This window comes from Musa acuminata, chromosome BXJ2-6, assembly GCF_036884655.1.
Source record: "Musa acuminata AAA Group cultivar baxijiao chromosome BXJ2-6, Cavendish_Baxijiao_AAA, whole genome shotgun sequence".
NCBI lineage: Eukaryota > Viridiplantae > Streptophyta > Magnoliopsida > Zingiberales > Musaceae > Musa > Musa acuminata.
The window spans coordinates 39,549,815-39,560,995 of record NC_088343.1 but is presented as its reverse complement, the minus strand read 5'-3'; the positions used below and the strand labels follow the sequence as shown (position 1 = coordinate 39,560,995).

The following is an 11,181-nucleotide window of genomic DNA, read 5'->3' as shown; positions in this document are numbered from 1 at the left end:
AAATTAATAATTTAAAAATAATAAAATTATGTTTTTATCGTTTCATTTGTGCATATGTTATCAAGTATGTTTTTTCGTCGAGAAAATTAACAACATAAAGAGAATTGATATTAAATGTTTCACTTTTACAGTTGAGGATTCCAATACTACTTTTTAACATAGAAAGATCAAGATACTAATCATAATTAATTATAGGAGTTAATATATAATTATCCCTATCAATTACCATATCATATAATCGGGTTTAAAATGGAAAGGGAAAAAGAGAGTAAAATAAATAAATAAATTAGGTTAATCATATATGATTTAGATACATTTGGTAAGTGAATGATGAAACGCTTTTAATGAACCGATCCAACATACACTTGTCTAAAAATCAAAATTAAAGAAAGAAAGATAATAAAGAAAAAAAACACTTATATTTTTATTAAAAAATAATAAGCTGAGAGGCAAGGAGAGATCTTATCAATTGTTAAAATCGATTCAAATCAAATCGAGTCATTTTTTTTATTTGATTCGATTAAAATAAGATAGTCTAAATTAAAATTAATTCAGATCTATCTATCTATCTAAATCGATTCAAGATCGATTAATCGAATTTCAGTTAATTGATTATCTAATTTATAATTTTAAATAACTTAAAAAATATATTTTTCAAATGAAACAACTTTAATTCAATTGAATCGAATCAAAATCTTAATCCAATTAGACAACATGACGATATTTATAAAATTAAACCTGTGTTATTTATAAAATTAGACAGATTAATGGATTTAAACCGATTAAGATTTTTTAAATTAAAACCAATTCGATTACATCCCAAATCAAAGCGATTTATAATTTTCAAGATCGAATGATTGATGAACCGATTCAGACAATTCAATTGAGGTTCAATTCAAACTCCAACACCCCTACTTCGTAGTATTTATTTACTTATTGATCCTAAATTCTCACCATTTTGTTGGGCAATAATAATATCTTACCTACGGGTTTTGTCTCCTCTTCTTTCTCTTCCCCAATTAGTTCTTCTGAGCTGCAATTTTTTTATAAGAGAAGGATACGTTTCAATTGAACAACTGCTCACCTCAGATCAGTAAGAAATCAAAACCAGTTGCTTCATGTAGCCTACAAGAAACAGAACAAATCAAATCACATAACATAGATCAGATTTAAGTAATACCCATTATCTTCCACCAAATTACAAGAACATCTTACCTTCGACATATAAAGAGGTCACATATCTTGTTAGCAGTCAAACCAGGTTAGATAATATATTACTTGCTATGGTAAATTGAAATCAACTTGGAATAAATGCGGTCCTATCTTTCTAATAAAAAATTGATCAAGTTTGACCACTGACTCAAAGTGTTTAACCTTAAGTGAATAATAAAACATCCATCAAATCCTTATAACTCAATCAAAGTCCTAATTCATTTCCGATGTAGGAATATAGCCCACAGCTCTAGCACTCTGACGCCGGCAAGGGATAACAGAAAACAGATCATAGTTTATGATACTTCCAATAAAAATCATCCAGGTTACATGGAAAGCCAATAGCCACCATGTCACTGGGTGGACTCTTATTCCATTACAATTTAGTTACAAATAAAAGTAAAACTTGTTGGATATCTTATGGAATCGTGCGCTGATAGAGAGGCAGAGCTCCCCAATGCCTCACGCTCCGCATTCTATTTCTTCACCTGCAAAACAACCACAACTCTGAGAAGCTGAGAACTAAAATTGAACCAACCAGATGCTTATAATATGTAACAGCCTATGCAAAACAAATCATATTGGACACTCGGTTAGCCTGCAAGTCGCTGCTATAAGTACGGTTGTCCTGATTAAGATCACTTCATTAATCTATGATGTCTACTTTAGACGTAAGAAAAACCCAAATGCAGAATAAGAAAAAGAAAACAGTGGACTGTATATATAATAGACTACACCCATACAATAGACAACAACAACTAGGAGATAAACTTTGCAATTCATTTTCTAGCTAAAATAATACCTTGACAAAAATGCTCAAGCCATAAAAACAAGTTAACATTTGTTATCACAGAGTCAACTAGCTCAATAATGACTCAGTTTATTAAGTGTGATTGTAAAAGAGATCCCATCACCAAAGTTGAGATACAATGTCAAGGACAAACAGTTCTACAGCAACTAATCAGACATTTTTGATAAGATAGGACTCCTTGAATGGCTTAAAAATAGTAATGTGGAATCTATGGTTTACCTGCTCAATAGTAGTAGACTATTAGGTGAAAATATGCTTATAATTGACTACACTATTGATTAAATCAAATTTCCTAATTCCTCGTTGAAAAAGAAAGATATGCATAAATTATCATAAAATTACTTGGAATAGTCTTATGAGACATATCATATGTACTTATAAGTAATATTTGAAAATGAAACAGGAGCACAAGAAATGGTGAATCATTGGTGTGAAATTAGTCCTCATCCGATGATCCCAATACCATTTATAACCACAAGTAATTTTAGCAACCGCTGTGTGGATGACTCAAGGTTTACTAAGCTAATTTTTCAGTTCTGAGATTCACTAGCTCATTTAAGTTTGACATGAACTCAAGTTGAACGCAGAAAAGTTGGTTCCGAAATGCTTACAACTTCTAGTAATCCTACGGCTAGCGGAAGCAATGAAGTCTTAATATATCTAAGACAGGTTTAGCAGGTAAAATTGGCTTTTTGATCTAGCTTCCTTTTAAAATTAATTAGAATCAACGCATAGAAGGTGGTCAAAAACTTTTCCAGGGCTACTGCATAGGGGTAAAATTGGCTCTTTGATCTGGCTTCCTTTTAAAATTAATTAGAATCAACACATACAAGGTGGTCAAAAACTTTTCCAGGGCTAATGCATAGGGGTAAAATTGGCTCTTTGATCTGGCTTCCTTTTAAAATTAATTAGAATCAACACATACAAGGTGGTCAAAAACTTTTCCATGGCTAATGCATAGGGGTAAAATTGGCTCTTTGATCTAGCAACCTTTTAAAATTAATTAGAGTCAACACATAGAACGTGGTCAAAATCTTTTCAAGGGCTAATGCAGAGGGGTGGATACTATTCTAGTCATAGATGGTGGAATCATGAATGACTATCATGTTTGACAAGCCTAAGCAAAAGGGATACCCACATACACAAGTACAGAGATTTCAAATATTTTGCCTTTACCAGAGGTGATAATCCTAATAATAGCATGAATCCAGAAGAAGCCTTAGAGTTTCTATTACCTTTAAAATCAACTTCTGGATCTTCGCTAGAATGTTGCTGCTGCTTTTTGGTAATTCTTAATAATTTAAGAACTAGACAAAAGGAAGCTGAAGAGAGAGAAGCTCAATTTTCCAGCTAGCAGAATATACATATTGCTAACTTCCAATCTATTGTCCCCTTATCTGACTGCACAAATTTCCATGGAAATCAACTTTTTAACTCATAAAGCAAAAGGAAAATTTCTGTTCATGCACAATCAACTGGATTGTCTTTTTTCCAAAACAAGTTTGGCTTATACTAAAAAGCTACAGAATGCTGCTGCCACTTATTACAGTTGATAAAATGAATAGACAGTGTTAAGCACTCTGTATGGTCCTATGGAATTCTACGGTATACAGCTTTAGCAGATAACAGTTTGGAGTTAAGCATGTTGCGAGTTCATAGATGAGCCTAACTACCTAACTCGTAATTGCTTAGCCAGTCCCCTGGAATTAAAGGCAGCTGAGGATATTGATGAACTACTATAAAGTTACTATAGAATAATTGATAACAATCAACATTAATGAGCAAATCTCCCATCCCAAGCATTGAAAACATTTTGAAAATGTATAGATACTACAATTAGAAGAACATGGTGTAACTGTCAGATTTCCCATATCAAACATTGGAAAAATAAAAAAGCTAAAGATATTATAATTAGAAAGACATGGTATCGACTGTGGAGGATAATTCAAAAGAATCTATTACCTAAAAAGATCAAAAGTCAATGGCTAAAGAAACACGACAAATAAGCATGGTGTTGACTGTTGAGAAGAACCAAAAGAATATATTACAAAAATAAAAATAAAAACCTATGAATGATTAAGAAACACAAGAAAAAAGAAATACAATTTGCCAAAAAAATAAAAGACACATAAACAAAGAATAAGATAATCTGATTATGGAACCTCATTTATAGCAAAATTGGAAAGAACTAACCTTAAACACGATGTACAAGAACAGAGAGAAGTACAAGAAATGATGCAAGGAGAATGAGACGTGGAAGAATGTCTCAGACAATTAGTAAAGTCGCATCAGGATGGAGACAGAAGCTCTTATTATACGATTAGAGCAATCAATTTATGTGATATATAGCTGGAGACTTGAACTAGTTAAGTTCCCTTCTTTACCCAGGTAGCAAATCACAATCATATATAGAATATCATGGGTCCTAGAAGAAAGACATTTTGGAGACTATGGTATAATGTCAAAAACAAGAATGCCAAATAAAGCAATGACACAACATATTGCTTAAATTACACTACAAATATTGGATAATGCAGTATCAGCCAGCCCATTAATAAAAAAAAATAAGATGTCAATGGAGTTATCAAGTTAATATTGCATGAATGTTTTAAAAGTTAAGCAAATTGAAATAGAAAAACTCAGAAGTATGTGGACTTAGCGACATCTTACGTTAAATGGGATATACAACCATTACACCCTAGCATACAATGTCTAACAAATATCAGATCGTGTGAAAAAAAGAAATCAATAAGTAGCATACATTTGGCAATCGGTGTATTGATCAGTAAATACATGGAATAGTTCTAATCACCAGAATTAGAATCACTTATTATTAGGATGAAGCAACTAAGATTAACAATAACCACTAACACATGGGTACAGATGACATCAAGTCTCTAAGCTCAAGAACTAAAACTTGACAAATGAGAAGATGAACATTATGGAAGGTTTGATACATATATATAATGAATAAAAAAAGTGAAGGCAAGATTTGTTCATTAGAATTACTCGTAAAAGCCAGCATATCTTTTAGATAGCTTCTAAATAGTGTTTGCAATGCCCGTAAAGACAAAATATTGTTACAAAAGGTAATCAAGGTAAATCCTTAATAAGAAATTAAGGCCACCGTTGCCCACACAAAGTGGCAGAAGTTAATCACCTATGTGTCTAAAATACATTGTTAATGTAACACCACTGATTAGTCCCACATCGAAAGTGGGCAAGATTAAGATTGACTTATAAGGGTTTGATGAGTGTACTACTATCAACTTCAGCTTAAGCATTTTGGTCCGTGGTTGAAGGACCAAAACGAAGTTGATAGGCTAGTTAGCCCATCAGACTCGGGTCATGAAATTTGGTATCAGAGCTGACCTAGCATTTGGGCATGATGAGAAGGCTCGAGTAGGAAATGGCTACCCGTAGACGGAGTCAAATGACTCGTCACGGCGTGGAGCCACCACTGGGCTACGCCTCACATGCACTATGCTAGGGTTTGATCTGGTTATGTTGGGCCTTGACGAGGACGTCAAGCCTTTGAGTGGGAGTGATTGTAACACCCCTGATTAGTCCCACATCGAAAGTGGACAAGATTAAGATTGACTTATAAGGGTCTGATGAGTGTACTACTATCAACTTCAGCTTAAGCATTTTGGTCCATGGTTGAAGGACCAAAACAAAATTGATAGGCTAGTTAGCCCATCAGGCTTGGGTCGTGACAGTTAAAGGGTTGGATGATCCATGCCAAAAAATTTACAGATGTAACAACAACCTTTGCATATGCCTGCATGGAAATACATATTTTCAAGTTAAATCAGCGCCACAAGAGTCCAAAAATAATATAGAAGTCTTACATAACAAACAAAGCCAAAATATATAGTGCACATCAAAACACGTTTTGACAGCATAATCAGACAAACTGTCTGGTAGAACATAGAAGCTTTACATAACAAACACGGCCAAAATAGATAGTGCACATCGAAACAAGTTTTGTCAAATAAATTCTTGACAACTGCACACAGCCTATTGCTAGCTGTTCCTATTATATAACCATGAGAAGACTCATGTCAAGCATATACTATGTGACTTGAATAACACATTACATGAGCACTTAACTGGCTAAGGATGAGAATGATTTTTAATGTAATAACAACCAAAAGTAATTCATTGTTTATGATGTGAACAAATTAAAAGTGACACTAGTTTCCTAATACGAAAGAGATAGCTCCTTTGCAACCTAGGTGACCAAGGTTCTGCTCATATAAATAGCCTCCTTGCTTACAGAGGCAACATTGTGTACATGCCCACATTGGCTAGAGTATTATGTGTTGTGTTGCTCTTTTTTACGAAATTCAAAAGCAAACAAACAAATTGTTGTGTTATGTTGATGCAGCTTCACAACCAACACCAAGTGATTACCTAAAATATTTTTCCTCCCGAAATATATATGTTGTGCAGAGTCTGTCAGCTCTAACGAAACTGATACAGATCTAACAACAAATTCTGCATTTCAATTCTATATACCTGCAACTCATTTCCACTATATTTCTTGAATATAGGAATTGTTTCAAACCAAAAGCATAAGGAATATGCCTATAAGGTTAATCATTTTCTCATTCAGACTTTTAAATGTTGTGCACCTCTCTTATCGACTAGGCATGTTCTTAGCATGTAGCAAAGATAATTATCAATGAATATGCTTGACCACGACAAATTAATTTTTAATTCCCCATAACATAAAAAAGGTGTATATAACAATATTCATTGTGAAATAAAATAGAAGTAGACTAGTAGGAAGTAGCTTACAAGCTGAATAAGCATCCATTTTTCCTTATATCACAGCACAAAATTTTATTTTGAACAAAGGTATGGTGCCCATGTTTTTCATCACCAAATCAATTCTCTCAATATTAAACCTTCATCCTAATGTTCTAACAGCTTATTTTTGTCTTCCCTAGATGACATTTATATTCCCTGACAAATCCAAGTAGAGTTTATTCATGGTATCAAAACTTAAATTTTGTTTACTAAAAGTAAAGATATTTATGATGAACTGTTTTAATTTATTTCACTTTAAACAAGCAAAATTTAAGTTTTATTAGGAAGACCAAACTCTACTTAGATGTGTAGACAGATTAAGTTATTGGAACATTAAAAGCATTGTGGAGGTGCAATTTCGTGAGCATTGGTTTGAAAATGAGAAACATTAGCAACACTTTTAATTCAGAACAAAAGGTTGTGCTGAGATATATCGAGTTTCGGATGTTAATCCAGCTTATAAGTTAATCCCACTTGGTTTACTTCCACTTTATTTGAAAAATGAAAATTCCTACCTGATTTACTTCCATTTTAATTGACAAAGGCCTTAAATCAATTGTGCCATAAAAATAAAAATATAAGCAACAACACAAACCAATGAGAAGCCATTGCCTGCTGCCAGATTCCTTTTATCAGAAAAGCCGAAAAGTCTCTTTTTTTTTATTTCACTCAACAAGAGAATCAATCTAGTCAATCAATCACGCAGTCGACAACCACACTCCCGAAATAATGATATACTCCCCGCAAAAAGCCCAAACGAATTCGATAACACTAACAATAAGAACAAGCCTTTGTCTTCACAAAACGTAGAATAGCTTAAAGAGAATGCATAAGATCCGGCCGACCTGCAAGTCCTCGGGACGGTACTCATGCTTCATGGAGAGATTCATGGCGCTCTTGAGGCGCTGGTTCCTGGCGTCCACCACCTCGCGCGGGAGCCGCGCCAGGACCTCCTTGATGTCCAGATCGTACATCGGATCGTACAGATCGTCGTACATCAGCCCTCTACCAGAAGCAATAAAGATCGATCGGTACAGATTCAAAATAACCCACTCCAGAGAGCCCTAATCCAGAAGAGGGAAGGGGGCGAGGGGCGAGGGGCCACAAGATAACCGTATTTCTTGAGGCGATTGCAGAGGGCTTTGTAGTGCTGGGCGGCGAACCGGTTGCGACGGGGGTTGATGAGCCACTTCATCAACGACGACGCCATCCCCGGATCGGTCGATCTATCGATCGACCACCGAGACCTTCCTTTGCTGGCTCAGCTGAATCCTCTCTCTTCCTCCTCCGCGCACACGGCGATAACAGGCGAAGAAGCTGCTGGAAATTATCAACAGTCGTTTGATGGATCAAACTTCGGTTGCTTGCCACCCGAACTCACCAAATCAACCCCCGAACCAAAATAATATATCAAATTTGCATAATCATATATATATATATATATATATATATATATATATATATATATATATATATATATATATCTCACTTTAATTCAATTATTTTCAATTTTTATCCCACTATATTATATATTTATATATATATATATATATAGTTAATCGGCTACCATAATCCTACTGTTGTCACTTTTTCTAAGATGTTCGAGAACGCAAAACTATATTGCGTGTGCTTGATAAAATCTCTCTAAAATTTAAATTAATAAATATTAGTATTTATAATGACTAGTTTATATTAGATAATAGATAATATAGGATGATCTATTGTGATATATTGTATCCTTTGTGACAGTGTGTACCATGCCCTTTTATATATACTGTAATCAGTAGTTATAGAAAATTAAATTATGTTTGGAAGAATCAAAAGATGTAATTATGAATCCGGAACTTATTCAATTATGAGTGGTTAATTATGGGAATCACACGTTTGTTTTATATTCTACTTATTAAGAGTCTATCTTTGCTTTGTGAAGAGTTGATCATGTGTAAGTAAGTCCTCGTATCGTTGAGATGTTGGACCTATGCTATTGAGCTGTCAATAATCGTGTTTCTCTACACATCACATTTTTTTTATATTTTTTTGTTTCTAATTTAAATATATTAATATTAATTATGATAATAATTGAGTTGAATTTTTAGATGAATATTAATGTTGAATTCTTTTAAAAATCTTCTAAGTTTATGAAATTTTCATATAACACCTAAAGTTTAAAAAAATTTATGAAAAAATCATTTTACTTCCTATAATTTTTTATGAAAAAATTTGCACATAGTCCTAATTATACTATTCATAACTTTGGTGCAAGGGTTCATCATCGCCTATATTCCTTGTATGATGGTTCATTGGCTACGGAGGAATCATATAATATTCTTATCGTTATAGTCTTCGTGTGCCCCCTCCTTATCATTCGCCATACGAGAGGGTGGGGCAAGTGACAGAAATATATTATTATGAAACTTTGAGATAAATATTTAAAGATCCCAAATATTATTTGATGTTCTTAGTGTGTCACCTTATTATTTTTATTTAGCCTATATTTTGATAGGTATGCACATGCTATAATTAGAATGGAGATTTGGTTTCTTAGGATATTGGGACAAGAATCTCGTAAATTACAATCTCGATATAACATGTGTGGGAATCCCCTTATATAAGATATAACATACGTATAAATTAGATTTCGATAAAAATATAGTAGTGTTTCAAACTATTTTTCTCTTTTATTTCATGATTTGATGAATGTAAAAATGATCTTGAGTTTCAAAATTAATGTAGTTGACTTATCATGAGCAGTATGAAAGAATTGACCCATTAATTTGATAGATATAACCTTATTAATTGAAGATTAGAATGGACCAATAAATAAATATTACATGAATATACTATAATTAACCTTAAGTTTAAAGATTTTGAGTTAATAATTAATGCTAATAGAGTCATTGAGTTGATTACCCATCATTTCCTAGAGTTTTGAGTGAAAACAAAAAAGGTCTGAAATTGTAATTAGCTTATAAAGATTTGATTTTTTTTTATTAATTTTAATTTTAGTATTTTGAGTTAATAATTTAGACTCAACTTTGGCAATCATATTTGATAGTGCTCAAGATAAGTGAGACACTCGGTAAAAGATGAGACCATATAAGGTCCATATGTCACGTAATTAGCTAGTTTTGCCAAAGTCGTGCAACACCTTTGCGTGTCCGTCCGTAAAGGTCAACCTCCTTGAAACCTCTTATGATCCCTTAGGCCTACAAAAGAGAAAACTGGTTAGAGAAAACATCTCACTCAGGATCCACAAGTAATCATTTTAGTAAACACTTCATAGCCAATGCAAATTACAAATAAATTTTATAAACTCTGAACGATCACACAACAAAGGGTTCAAAATGGTTCTCTATAGATCGAAATCTCCTACAAGTGTCCATATGATACAACCTCTATTTACAAGCTTAAAATGGTCCTCTATAGATCATCCCTCTACGTGCTATGCAAAACATGAATAAACCAAGACACGGACATATATAAGCATTACATCGAACACTCATTTATAATTTTGTCTGTGATATGAAAGAAATTTTAATGAAGCCAACTTGTGTTTCTAAATCATTGTAATAGAAACACAATAAAACTAATGCGGAAACGAAATAGCGTACCTCCAGCCATTGTCGCCAAGAATTTCTGCAGAGATTTCTTCTTGAACTTTGGTTCTTCTCGGCTCAGAACTCTCGCTTTAGATGGTATAGGAAAGCCTTTCGCTTCAAAGAGATGATTGAGCCAAGGGACCAAAATCCTCATGTATATATAGATGTTCTCCCATCAAGAACATTTATCATCACCAACTCATAACGTTCAAGAATTAATTCAAATTTGTAACGTTTGGACCATAATGAAGAACTTAATGATATTAAATATTTAATTTAATAATAACGGTTTCATACATAAAGAATAAGAAACTTATATCATTTAAACCATAATAAATGAATAAATTCATGATAATGAATTATGAATCTTAATAAGAACGGTTACGTTATTATTAAATAAGATATTTAATAATAACCGTTACATTCTCCCACTTGGTCCATACGTTTATCTTAATAATTTGAATTAATCTTTCTCGAACAACTTTATTAAGAAATAAATACATGAATCATAGCGATAAGTCCTCTAAGAGCGAGTATTATCATCCATGTATCACGATGTATTTAGTTTCTTAATCTTAATGTGGTAATATTACTTTATGAATAAACCTTATGTTTATTCTTGGTCCAACAACAATATATTTTCTCAAAATAATGTGCACATAAATGAGAAAATTTCACAATATATAAGAGTTTCAATATCATTACAAAGTGGAACTAAGTCCCATTTTCTTTACATGATCCTTG

General features: G+C 33.0%; 1 long non-coding RNA gene across 1 annotated transcript; it reads right to left on the bottom strand.

Annotated features, from left to right (window-relative positions):
* Positions 1 to 1,487: 1,487 nt before the first annotated feature.
* Positions 1,488 to 8,244, bottom strand: LOC135615554 (uncharacterized). Its single transcript, XR_010488059.1, has 3 exons — positions 7,952 to 8,244; positions 7,684 to 7,843; positions 1,488 to 1,700 (listed from the first exon to the last, which is right to left on the bottom strand). It is a non-coding gene; the product is annotated as an uncharacterized LOC135615554 (long non-coding RNA).
* Between the last annotated feature and the right edge of the window lie 2,937 nt (positions 8,245 to 11,181).